The sequence below is a fragment of the Pristis pectinata genome, chromosome 1 (assembly GCF_009764475.1).
Source record: "Pristis pectinata isolate sPriPec2 chromosome 1, sPriPec2.1.pri, whole genome shotgun sequence".
NCBI classification, from domain to species: domain Eukaryota; kingdom Metazoa; phylum Chordata; class Chondrichthyes; order Rhinopristiformes; family Pristidae; genus Pristis; species Pristis pectinata.
In genome coordinates, this window is record NC_067405.1 from 67271747 (window position 1) to 67285070 (window position 13324).

The window sequence follows — 13324 nt, forward strand, 5'->3', positions numbered from 1 at the left end:
CTCCTCTTCAGGGCAGTTTAAGTGACAAAAGACTTCACCTCCTCTGTCCTAATGGAGGACTTTTCCTTTGTATAAACAATGCCTCATTCTCAATTCTTCCACAAGATGAAACCTCTCTACATCAACCCTGTCAAGACCCTTCAGGGTAGGTTATATATATCAAATCAAGTCTCATCTCTGAATCTCTAGCAAATACAAGGGCACCCTATCCAAACTTTCCTGATAAGATCTGCTCAATCCATACTAGTCCAGGAAATCTTCTGAACTGTTCCTAGTGCACTGACATCCTTCCTCAAATTAAATTAAATTTTGTACACTGTACTCCAGAAATGATCTCAATGTCCAACTGAAGCACAGTTTCCTTACTTGCACATTCCATTCTCCTTGTAATAAGCAATAACATTGCACTTAATTACGTGCTTTACTTGTATAGGAGCCTTTCAAGAATCATGCACTAAGATGCCAGAACCCCCTCACTTTTGTAGTCTCACTATATAGGTGTTTCCCCTACCCACCCCCCCCCCACCATCAGAATGAAAAATTTTCACATTGTCCCACATCACATTCTATTTACCAGATCTATCCCTCCTCACTTAATCCATTTATATCCCTTTATAGCCTCATACCCTCTTCACAACTTGCTTTCCTACCCATCTTGAGTCATCAGCATCTTTGGTGCCCTTAATCCAAATCATTGTTGATTTGTTGCCATGATAAGCCCAAAGACCAAACGTGAGAGTATACAGCTTTGAAAGCTCCATCTCCAGCATGCCTTAAATTAAGCTCCAAATCTCTAAATCACTCAGTACTACACTCCAAATGTTACATCAAGACCATGGAATTAATTTTCAGTACCCTGCATAGTATTAATTACCAATTCCAATTGGTTGCATTAGGAATAATATGCAACAAATCCTACAGCTCTGCAACTGGCCACTCAGTTGAATGGAGACAAGTAATGCACATTTTCCAATAATGATAGAAAAATGCGTGTTCAATCATTTTTACTCAAATGTTTGCATTTCCTTTGAATTAATGAAAAAATAAATCTAATAGCAGAATTTTCTAGTGAAGAAATCCATTAAGAATACTATACCAAGGCATTTACTAAGACTACAAGGAAATAAGTAATCAGTCTGTTGGTTCTTCCTTCAGGTCCCTGCAATTTGCCATTTAAGTGCTTATTTCATTCCCTATTTCAGGGCTACTAATGATTCTTTCCACCATCCAGCAAAGCAAATCTGTAATGCAAGGTGGATAGATTTAAGATATTATGGGAATTAAGGGATAGTGTGGTAAAGTGGCCACTGATATTCCTGAGACATTCCAATAAATAGTCTTATAGCCCATGTCAAAGAAAAATGGGTGACAATGTTCAAGCAAATGGTTCTTTGATGAACCCCAAAAGAAATGACATTATCGTGTCACTGATTGAGAGAGCTTGTTTTGCACATTTTGGCTACCGCCATTTCCATGTAATAGTAGTAGCTTTAAATATTTAAGATGAAAATATTTGCTATAAAGTGCATTGGACAGGGTGAAAAGCATGCTGGGACTTAAAAATTCCCATCCTCTAATTTGATAGGAAAAGAAGCCAAGAATAATTTTGGTCTCTTCCCAGTCTATCCTTATCTTTATGATACTAGTTCCATAGTTGGTGCAGATAGTCACTTTCACCCTACACTAGAGTCAGTATTACTAGATTGTCTAATTACATTATAAACTACAACAAGCAGAAAAGCTTCCTATAGTCAGGCAAGCCCAATGCAAGAAACCCAACCCCTGAACTGTTCCAATAAATTTATAGTTGACAGAAGCCAGTTGCGCTCCTCACCTACTAACCACCTACCCACTCCCCACCATACATGATAAATGTTATCCATCCACACAGGCTCAGATTGCTTCATTATTTGAGTGAGCCATTGCAAATGCAATTAAATAAATTAGTGACAAACATTGCTACTTCCGATGCCTATTGATCAAATAAATGAAGATAGTCAAGCCTGGTACACTCCATGAGCAACTCCTACCATGTTGTCCTGGGGCCAAGATGACAGATTTCCATACACACTTGCTTTACTTTGTGCTAGGTACAATTCTAATGACATTTCTGATTTCAAGCTGCAGATTTTAATTTTCCCCAAGGTGTTCTTGATATCATAGATGTGCCCCCACAAGTCATCTAACTTCTGGAATTCAGCTCGTCCATATTTGAACCAAAGCTATAGGTGGATAATTCTGGCAAAACCCAAACTGAGTATTCAAAAGTTACAAGTGACAACACCAAGACTTTTAATCATGTCACTGTTAGTTGAAAGTCAATTGATAGGTCATTTAATGGACAGATTCACTTTATCCTGCTTTAACCGGCACAGTAGCGTAGCAGTTAGCGCAATGCTATTACAGCGCCAGCGATCGGGGTTCGATTCCCGTCGCCATCTGCGAGGAGTTTGTACGTTCTCCCCGTGTCTGCGTGGGTTTCCTCTGGGTGCTCCGGTTTCCTCCCACATTCCAAAGACGTATGGGTAGGTTAATTTGGGTTTAAATGGGCGGCGTGGACTCATTGGGCCAAAAGGGCCTGTTACCACACTGTAAATAAAATCTAAAATCTACATTGTCAGATTGATGCTAGCATTGTACAGAAAGAACAGCTTAAACAGAGTCACAGGTAATTATTGACCCGGAACCCTCTAAACTATAGATCAGATGCAGTTGATTCTTTGCCGATGCTTAATAAAGCTGTTTCTTGACCTCGTGAAATTAAATTTGCTTCTATTGACAATCACCATGAACAGTGGACAGATGGATCTTCCATTTCACTAAACATGGCTACAAATGATTCACCCTTGTTTTGGACACCCCAAATGCTGGGCTCCACCATCATGGAAACACTCAAAGCTGCCTACTTTGATTTGATCTGCTGGTGTGAAATTATGGTCCGTTGCCTTTCACCTTCTACATGCATGTGGTCTAGCATCGTTTTTAGGTTGACACCATACTTAAGTGCATCCAGTGTTGTTTCTCCTTAACTTTTTTTTTAAAAACACCACAGGTTGGGCTCTTGGAAATAGAAGAATACTAGCCACAAGGTACATTGTGCTGAAAAACCATCCTGCCACTGATGTAGATGCAGTTCCTAGATATCCAAGCTTCCAATCCAAAGTAACACTTAAGAAATACACTGTTGAAAGTGCAGAATAAGACTATAAAAAACCAGGACAATTATTCCTGGTTTCTTGCTACACAACCCCACATTCCCAGAAAAGGTCATGAAAGCCAAAATGCAAATCTACCTCTGCAAAGTAGTAATTTGATCATAATAATCTAGCTAATATCTAAATTCTAGTTCCCCTCTCCCTCAAACATACCCTTTAGATTTAAGCTTAGAAAAGTTACTTAAAGATACAGTTGTGACAAACTCTATTCTGTCACATTAGCTAAAGTGTTGCTTTTCAGAGCCTGATAATTAATGAAATTAAACAAAATACAAGCAATGGCAATAAAGACAATAGATGTGCAATGTTTCTAATGAAAAACCATTAACCCAAAACACCATTTGTTTCTCCCCAAAGATGACACCCAACAGCATTTCCAGTTGTATTTCATATTATCAGCATCAACAGTATTTTCTTTCAAACATATCATTTGCTTTCCCTTCCACCCCTCCCCCCAAAGTTGTAAACAGTTAGCAAAAACTATACACAAAAAAATCTTAATGGTCTTTATTTGAATGCATAACATTTACAATAAGATAGAGTTGACATGATAGCAACACAAGTATGATCCAATAGCTATTATAGAGACATGTTTTAAAGGTAGCTAGGACCCCAACATTCCAGGTTACACATAGGTTCAAAAGAACAGGAAGCGGGGGAGGGGCGTGAGGTGTTCAAGATGGCAGCGCCCTGTGGAATGCAGGGTCTGTGAGAGGGCTGCCCTGCTAGTCAGCAGTTTAGCACTGCAGAGGGGAAGATTTTAAAAAAAGAAAAAAAAACAGGCCAAAAGGGAAAGTAAGCATTGTTAAGCAAGCTATCAGAACAGTACCAAGTCATGATAGAGGCAGTGGATAGAAACATAGAATCAATTTTGGTTGAAATTATGAATAGCAGGGAAAAGACAAGTTGGAGTAGTCAACAGACCTTCAAAATGTGACCTCTTAATAAGGCAGAGCATAAATGGGGAAATAGCTAGGGCACATTTTAAGGTAATGACAATTGTCATAGGAGATTTTAATCTACATACTGATTGGATGAACCTAACCGGCAATAGTATCACCACAAGAATTTGTGGAGTGTCAGATATTGCTTCTTACAACAGTATGCTATGGAACCCAACCAGGAACAGGCCATTTTAGTTTTGGGCATGAGTAACAAGGAAGAATTAATTAAGAGATCTTGTGGTAAAAGATCCCCTAAGGTGACCACAATGTTATAGAATTCCAAATGCAGTTTCAGGGTGAACACCATAGGACCAAAACAACTGCTTTCGACGTGAATAAAGGCAATTAATAACGGTGTGAAGATGGAGTTAACCTATTTTCCCAGTCCACCTTAACTGAGAGAGAGGTCAATAGATGAACAGAAGCAGATATTCAAAATAGCTGGTCAGTTACACTGAGCAAGAATTTATCCCAATTGGAAAGATTGATCCCACAAGAAAAAAAATCTATGGTTAGCAAAGGAGATCAAGCATGTTAAATTGAAAACTAGGGTATACAAAGTGGCAGAGGCTGGTGGTAGGCAAGAGGACCAGGGAGTTTAGAATCCAGCCATGAAAGACTAAAAAGCTCATGACAGAAAATTGATTTTGAAATCAAATGCGTAATATCAAAACAGCAAGATTTTATGGATATACAAATAGGAAGGTGGTGAGACTTATAGAGAACAAGGCTGGCAAGTAAATAACAGGAGACAAAGAAATGGCAGATATGTTAAATCTTCTGTTTTTGCATCAGTCTTCACTATGGAGGATGCTGCAAATATTTGCAAAATAACAGATGGGCCAATTTCAAATGGAGGTACTTGTAAAAATTCAAGTCACAAGGGTGAAGTATTAGAGAAATTCAGGGCTAAGGCAAACATATCAGTAGGACCCAATGGCCCACACCCAGGGTTTTAAGATTTTTAAAAAATCAGCCTCCAAGTCTTCATTACAAGTGAATACTCTCACGTTTCACCATGTTACACTCTGCCACCTTTTTGTTCACACTCAGTAATATCCCTTTACCATCTCCAGATTTTCCTAACAGATAATTTGTCATACTCATAGCAACAAACATGAATATATTACATTTAGAATATTCATTCATGTAATTAGAATGGACTGCAAACACAATCACATCTGGAATTACTACATCAAGAACCTACACGACAATGACTTTTGTACATAAACATTTCAAATCCTGGAAAGTTTTTTTTTTGTTGCTCTTTGCTCAATATATGGAAAGAGGAACGAGGCGAAAACAAACACAAAGGAAGGCTAATAAAGTTGGGCCCATGCTTCTCAAAAAAGTAATATTTAATTTGCAAAATAAAGTGAAGTGAAAGTTTACTACCAGTTTACAAAAGATAAAGTAGCCTCATATTAAAAATTAGAAAATAAGTATATTGCCTTTCTGCCCAACTTATCCATAAGGCTAATGCAGAAAACCACCTTATTCCAAAAGGCTATAGGTTGTACACAAGAGAAATTTTCTATGAAAGTGTCAAAGCAAATCACTATTTTTGGAACTATCATTAGCAAAACACCTTTGTTATTAAAAAAAAGGCAATTAAGTGATGATCCAAAAGAATAATCCTGTTGCATTTACTAGCCTACCATTTAAAACATTTGTTTCTTCCAGGTTGGCTCTTAGGGAGGATTTTAGGACAGATTTAAGCTAATTCACAGTTTACAGCAGAATCACAAAATTACTGTTTTGCTTGTTAAACTCCATTGATGCCATTATTTTTAACTCTGTGGGATAAACTGCATTAAGTGTCCTTAAGGTCCCTCAGAACAGAATCTTGAATCAATAGAAATGGGCTCCAAGCATGACAGCTAAAGAATTGTCAACAGGTGTAGAATGGCCTAACAATATTACTCGTATAAACTTCTAGCTGTGGACCAACCACTCGACCCAAACGATGATTTTTCTAGAAAATAAACAGGCAGATGATTAAAAATCTGTGCAATGGCCGAAACCATAGACAGGATTCCAGCATCTACAGTCTCTAGTGTTTCCACAGGAATGAGCGATCCAGTAACTTGAGTGCGCTTCGGGATTTACACTGTCGCCTCTCTGACTTCCTCCCACGGTTCTGCTCCACACCCCAACACCTCAATTGCTTCCTCCGTCAACAAGTGACAGCCCGGGGACATAACGCCGTCTGGTTTTGCGGGGCGGGAACAAAACTCGCCCGCTTCAACAGTAAATTCAGCCGCCGAAAGCCGGATGCAGTAATGGCGGAGGCACGTGTACAATAGAGAGAAAACGAGGCGTGAGCCGGACTGAACACCCGTCGGGGGAAACAAAAAACAAGTACCGAGCGGCAGGTAACAGCCCACGGCCCTCCTTCGCCGAGTGCCGAGCCTCACCCGAGTAGGCCCGCAGAAGCACATGATTTAGTCAAACAGCCGAGGAGGCGAGCAACCTGAAGACCACCACAGGCCGTTCAATTAAACCCCCCACCTTCCTTCCCCAGGCGTGTGCTCTCTCTCTCTCCCCCCCCTCCCCACCCAAACCCCTTCCTTCCCCAACCTCAACCGGTTCCGACAGGAACAAACCGGTCTCCTTTCAAACCCGCGCGCGGACCCAACGGACGCCGGGCGCGGCCGCCCACGCGCCCCCTCGCCCTTTACAAACAGCCCCGCCACCTCCCGCCACCATTCCGCGGCTCGTCGCCGCCACCACCGACACATCCGGCCTCACTCGCCGGAGAAGTTACAACCGACACCAACTCAGTTTAATCGTTACGTAACTTACGAGCACGGAGGAAAACGGATCCTACACAAAGGACTCACCGAGATAAATACAGCTGTAAAAGTCAGTGACACGCAAAAAGGACTTGACTAACGTACAAATGGTGTCCTACAGTGAGAGCCTGAGGGCAGTGCGCATGCACAGTCTTTGTATGGCCAGGACGATTCCACTCGTCTCCCAGTATGGGGGAGACCGCTGATGTCCGGGGGCCAACCCGACTGGGTGACTGGATTACTGCTCAGTCAGGAAAGGGGAGAAGCCAGATGACATTTGGAACATTGCAAAACGCTGCGATGCTATCAAGACCACACATGTTTATTTTGCCTAAAAATTTAATTTTATCGAGGATGAAGATTTTCGCGCTTTAATCGCTGTTAAGTTTTTTTGTTCAGACTTTTCTTTTGATGTCCACCCTTTCTGTTTCAGGCATTTAGCGCCGCCCTGAGCTGGCTGACGTCATTCTACGCAACCTGACTGTTGACGTAAAAAGCGTAAGGAGGGGGGAAAAAATGCCGTGTCGGATGCGTCACTGCGAGTGAGGGAGGGAAGTGAGGTGGCGTGGCGTAGCATAGCCCGAGGGCTTTTCTCACCGCCCCGGCTACAATACTTCAGACGTGGTTCAGTTGGTAGTACTTTCCCTCTAAGTCAAAAGGTTGATGATTCACCTTGAGTATCCGTGCTGAAGCGTTGTGTTTTGTGTGAGTTGTTCCACTGAGGGCCCTGTGCCCGGTACCTTTTCTTGTTAAAGATCCTGTTGAATTATTTTTTTCTACTTCACAGGAAGAGTGTGGGAGTTAATGCTGGGGCACTTTATTTATACCTAAATCAACACTTCTGGAATGACGACACTGCTGTTTGCTGGGCATAACTCTGCACGGATTGACTCCATAACGATGGCTACACTTCGGAGGTTCCTTTGGCTATGGAGATACCGAATGGCATCGGTTATAACTTTTCATTTTGCTGTAGATGCTGGAATCTGTAGCAAAAAAGAAGCAAACTGCTGGACGAACTCCGGGGGGGGGGGGGGTCAGGCCGCATCTGTAGAAGGAAAGGGATGGTCGACGTTTCAGGTTGTGCACCCACATCAGTGGAGTGGCACGTTAACTATCCCTTTGCCTCCACAGATACTGTTTGACCTGCCGAGTTCCTCCAGCTGTTTGACTTGCTGATTTCCTCCAGCAGTTTGTTTTTTGCTACTTTTGGCTATAGGCAGTTTAAGATGGTCTGAGGTTGTGAAAGCACTATATACGTGCAAGTCTGTTCTTTCAACTAGGTTTTACACCATTCCCCTTTTCATTACAGCTATCCATTTTAAAAACCAGTTCCTATTTGTTCCGTTGTGATCAAAAAAACTGATTTGGCAGCTCAAAACTAGTTATTGATGAGCCACTATGTACTATCAACAGCAGCACTGCCATATGACCAGATGTGTCCTTCCCCTGCCCTGCGCCATCCTTTCCTTTTTACTAGCAAACCAGGGGATTTGCCCTGGTTCAATTAGTGCAGAAGGGCATGCTGTGAGAAGCACCAGACACATTGGGGGGGGGGGGGGAGAAGGAACTGGTGAATGAAATGGCATGCAATAGAGAGAACTCAGCAATCCTATAATCAATGAATCAGATCAAAGCTTTGTGGTCCTACTACATCGCGTTTTCAATGGTTATGGACAATTAAAACTGTAAACTGGAGGAGACCTTCAAAACACCCTCCTCCTCAATGATGTGAGTGCCAAAGATAAGTCTCACCACATGCAACCACATCCAGTGGATGATCCATTGCGGATTCTTCCCAAGATCCTCATCATCGTAGGTGCTAATCTTCAGATTTGTATGATTTGTTCTAATATGATAACAAGAAATGGCTAAAATCACTGGACACAGCAAAGGCTATGGAATCAAACAACATAGCAGCTGTGATACTGAAGACTTGTACTCCAGAACTAGTTAAACCAAAGTCAGTCTGTTCCGGTACTGTTATAATAATGGCATCTATCCAACAGTTTGGATAATTACCCAAGTATCTGGTATGCACATAAAGCAGGATAAATCCAGTCAATGTATTCTCAGTCATCAGATCGTGATGGAAAGTGCCATCAACAATGTTCTCAAGCTGCACTTAGTCACTGGTAATCTGCTTGCCAATGTCCAGTTTGGGTATTGCCAGACGACATCAGTCCAAAATATCAACAGAAAGTGAAATACTGTAGATACTGAAATTAAAACAAAATCAGAAAATGCTGAAAATACTCTACAGATTGAGCAGGTTCTGTACAGAGAAAAATGAAGTTAGCATTTCGGGTTGATGACTTTGCATCAAAGCCGTGAAAAGATAGACATAAAACAAATAATTGGACCTGCTGCAATTTGTCACAACAGGTCTACAGTGGACACAATCTCACTGGCTCTCCACTTGGCTTTGGAGCACCTAGACAACAGCAAAACATGTCAGGCTGCTGTCTATCGATTACAGCTTAGCATTCAACACCATTGTCCCATCAGTATTAATCAACAAGCTTTAAAACCTGGGCCTCTGTACCTCCCTCTGCAACTGGATTCTCAACTTCCTTATCAGGAGACCACAGTCAGTATGGATCAGTAGTAACATCTCCTCCTCACTGACAGTCAACACAGGTGCACCTCAAGGATTCTATAAATTCACCAGTGACACCACTGTTGTTGGCAGAATCTCAGATGGTGATGAGGAGGCGTACAGGAGTGAGATAGATCAGCTGGATGAGTGGTGTTGCAACAACAAGCTTGCATTCAACATCAGCAAGACCAAGGAATCGATTATGGACTTTAGAAAGGGGAAGTCAGGAGAACACACACCAGTCTTCATTGAGGAGTCAGCGTTTGAAAGGGTGAGCAGCTTCAAGTTCTTGGGCGTCAACATCCTGGAAGATCTATCTTGGGTCCAGCCCATTGATGCAATCATGAAAAAGACATGCCAGTGGCTCTACTTCATTAGGAGTTTGAGGAGATTTGTTATGTCACCAAAGACTCTTGCAAATTTCTACAGATGTACGGTGGAGAGCATTCTGACTGGTTGCATCACTGCCTGGTGTGGAGGCTCCAATGCGCAAGATCAAAAAAGGCTACAGAGGGGTTGTAGATTAAGCCAGCTCCATCAGGGGCACAACCCTTCCCGCCAGTGGGGACATCCTCAAGGTGCCAGCATCGATCATTAAGGACCCTCACCAGTCAGGACATGCCCTCTTCACATTTACTACCATCGGGGAGGAGGTACAGGAGCCTGAAGGCCTACACTCAATGTTTCAGGAACAGCTTCTTCCCCTCTGCCATCAGATTTCTGAACAGTCCATGAACCCATGAACACTACCTTGTTATTCCTCTTTTGCGTGATTTATTTAATTTTGCAACTTGTAATTTTTATGTGTTTGTCTTGCACTATACTACTGTTACAGAACAACAAATTTCATGACATGTCAATGATAATAAACCTGATTCTGAATTTTAAACTGCAGGGAAAGGTGTTGGGAATAAAAGAGAAGAGCTGTTATAACATGGAAACCAGGAGAAATGATACAAGAGCTGGTGGTTCTGGCTGAAAAAGATGATAAAGGCAAAGGAACAGCAAAAAATATGGCTGGTGGCAAGTAAAGTAAATATGGCAAGCTAAATCTAAAATACCAGGGGAGGGGAAAAAATGCTGAAAGTGTAAGATATAACACTGGAATGACTGATGTTTTGAAATTTTTGAATCTATTGTAGTCCTGAAGGCAGCAGTGCAACAAATCAGAAAATGAGGTGCTGTTCCTCAAGCTAACATGGAACTTTGTTTGAGACAGTATAGGAGTCCAAAAGAGATCAGAGTGGGAGTAGGGTGAAGAATTGAAGTGATGGACACCTCGAAATTCAAAAACTTATTCAAATATATTCTGTATAGTGAACATCCATTCTGTGTTTGGTTTCACCATTGCAGGGGAATCTACATGATGAGCACTGGATGTTGCGTACTAAATTGAAAGAAATACAAATAAATCACTTGTAGGGAGGGTTTGGGTCCCTGGATGATGGGAAGGCAGCAGGTAAAAAGGCAGGTGTTGCATCATCTGCTGTTCCAGGGGAAGATACCGTGAGAAGAGATGTGGATATTAGTGGTGATAAAAGGCTATAGCAGACCAGAGAAGCAATGATCCCTTCAAGATTCTGAAAGGTGAGGAGAGGGGAATACGTGTATGCTGGCGGCGTCATTTTGGAGGTATCAGAAATTATCCATTGAATTTGGAGGCTCGTGGGGTAAAGGATGAGGACAGGGGGAGCCCTAACTTTGTTCTGATATATGAAGAAGGGATGAAAGCAGAATTATGGGAGATGGAGTGGACATAATTAAGAATCCTGTTGACTGTGGTGGAGGAGAAAACATCATCAAGGAAAAAGAAAGCCAGACTGGAAGCATTGGTGTCATCAGAACATATGCAAGAGATCATGAGATAATGAAATGCAGTTCTTGCAGGAAGCAGGATCAGAGGAGATACAGTAAAGCTGGCCATGGAAGTCTCTGTTTTGAATGGATATTGGTCATTAACCTAATCAAGAAAGGGAAGGGACGAATCAGAAGTGGACTATGTCAAAGAGAGCAGGGTGGAAATTTGCAGCAAAGGTTGTATATGAAAGTAGAAAGCAGCACTGAAACTATCATCAGTGTACTGGAAAAGGGGGGTGGGGGGCCTGAATAAGACTGAAACAGGGAATGTGCCACGTCTCTTACTGATGCAGGCTGAGTTCTGATAAAGGCTCTTTGACCTGAAACATTAACTGTGTTTGTCTTTCCACAGATGCTGCCTTGCCTGTTGAGTGTTTCTATTTTTTTTCTGTTCTTATTCCAGAATTTCCAGCATCTGCAGTGTTTGATTTTCAATAGCATCACCTTTTGACCATCAGGGTGGAGGTACAGGAGCCTGAAGACCCACACTCAATGATTTAGGAACAGTTTCTTCCCCTCTGCCATCAGATTTCTGAATGGTCCATGAACACTACTTCATTATTCCTTTTTTTGCACTATTTACTTCTGTGATTTTGTTTTTGCACTGTTCTGCTACTGCGACACAACAAATTTCACAGCATACAAGTCAGTGATAATAAACCTGATTCTGATATGGAAGACATGAGAGCCAAGTTGAGAGTGATTGCTCTGGCCACATATGGCATTAAGGAGCCCTGGGACAACTTGCCATTTGGGCATCAAGGGCAAAACACATCAAATGATTGGACTGATACCTCTGACAAGGCAAGATGGTTGTGTTTGTTGGAGGTGAATTATCCGTGTGCCATGGACAAAAGTGAGGGAGAAACGATCACTTGGAAAAAAAGTACCGGGTGAATTAACAAGTCAAGAAGCTGATGTCCCCTGGACCTGACAGCCAGTATCCTAGGGTGTTAAATGAAGTGGCAGCCTAGAATGTGGATACATGTCCTCTTCCAAAATTCCCTAAATTCCACAATAGTCACAGCAGATTGGAAAGCCACAAAGGGAATGCCCTTCAAGAAAGGAGGCTGACAGAAATCGGGAAACCATAGGCCAGTTGCCCTGAAATTGTCATTAGCAAAAAAGATGAAATCCATCATTAATAAAGTTGTACCGGTACTATTAGAAAATCATAAAACCATAATTGATGGATGTTTCTGTGACTATGTGTTTTCAGTGGGATTCCACAGAGCTCAGCACTCTCACTTTCTGTTCATATATTAATGATTTAGATTTAAAGACAGTGGGCATATAGAGAAGTTTGCAGATGATATAAAAAGTGATCTTGTGGTTGACAGTGAAGTTGAAAACTACATTTTAAGATAATATTGATCGACAGATCCTGGGAGGGGGAGGGGTGGGTGTGGTGTGAGTGCAAATGGAATGCAATCTAAATAAATGTAATGAGGAGGAACCCTGTACAAGCACTTGATCCCTTAAAACATTGCTTGTAACCAATTCCTTGCTGATAATAGTAAATTCCAGACTCCTCACTGATTTCCCAACTAAAGGAGTTAGTTCCCCTGTTCAGACTTTAAATATTGTAGACATTTGCAGTGGTGGGGGGGGGAATAAATTACCTCTCATCTGTATCAGTGGAAAGGAATCCTAATTCCTCAAATAATGAAGTAGGCCATGCAGTCAGTTGGACAAATTTAGGTGTGGACTCGCAAGAGGCAAGCAACATTGCCATTGCATAAGTGCAGGGCAATAGCCATACCTACAGAAGTTAAACAGGATTAGCATTGCCTAATCCTCATCATTATTTCGATGGTCACCATTGACTAAAATCTTAACCTCAGCCATAATACTCAACCAGAACAAGGGTTGGTGGTTCTGAGGGGCCCATCATTACTGCTTTGCCAATATGTC

At 41.8% G+C, this 13324-nt stretch overlaps 1 protein-coding gene and 1 long non-coding RNA gene across 2 annotated transcripts in view; one reads left to right on the top strand and one right to left on the bottom strand.

Annotated features, from left to right (window-relative positions):
* LOC127569014 (eIF5-mimic protein 2) overlaps positions 1 to 7147 on the bottom strand; it is a 27487-nt gene extending 20340 nt beyond the window's left edge. Inside the window, exon 1 of the mRNA XM_052013270.1 lies at positions 7003 to 7147. The gene's annotated coding sequence lies outside the window, so the exon portion shown is untranslated. The remainder of the gene's footprint in view (positions 1 to 7002) is intronic.
* Positions 3727 to 12710, top strand: LOC127569022 (uncharacterized). Its single transcript, XR_007956130.1, has 4 exons — positions 3727 to 6534; positions 7388 to 7659; positions 10449 to 10585; positions 11814 to 12710. It is a non-coding gene; the product is annotated as an uncharacterized LOC127569022 (long non-coding RNA).
* The last annotated feature ends 614 nt before the right edge of the window (positions 12711 to 13324 follow it).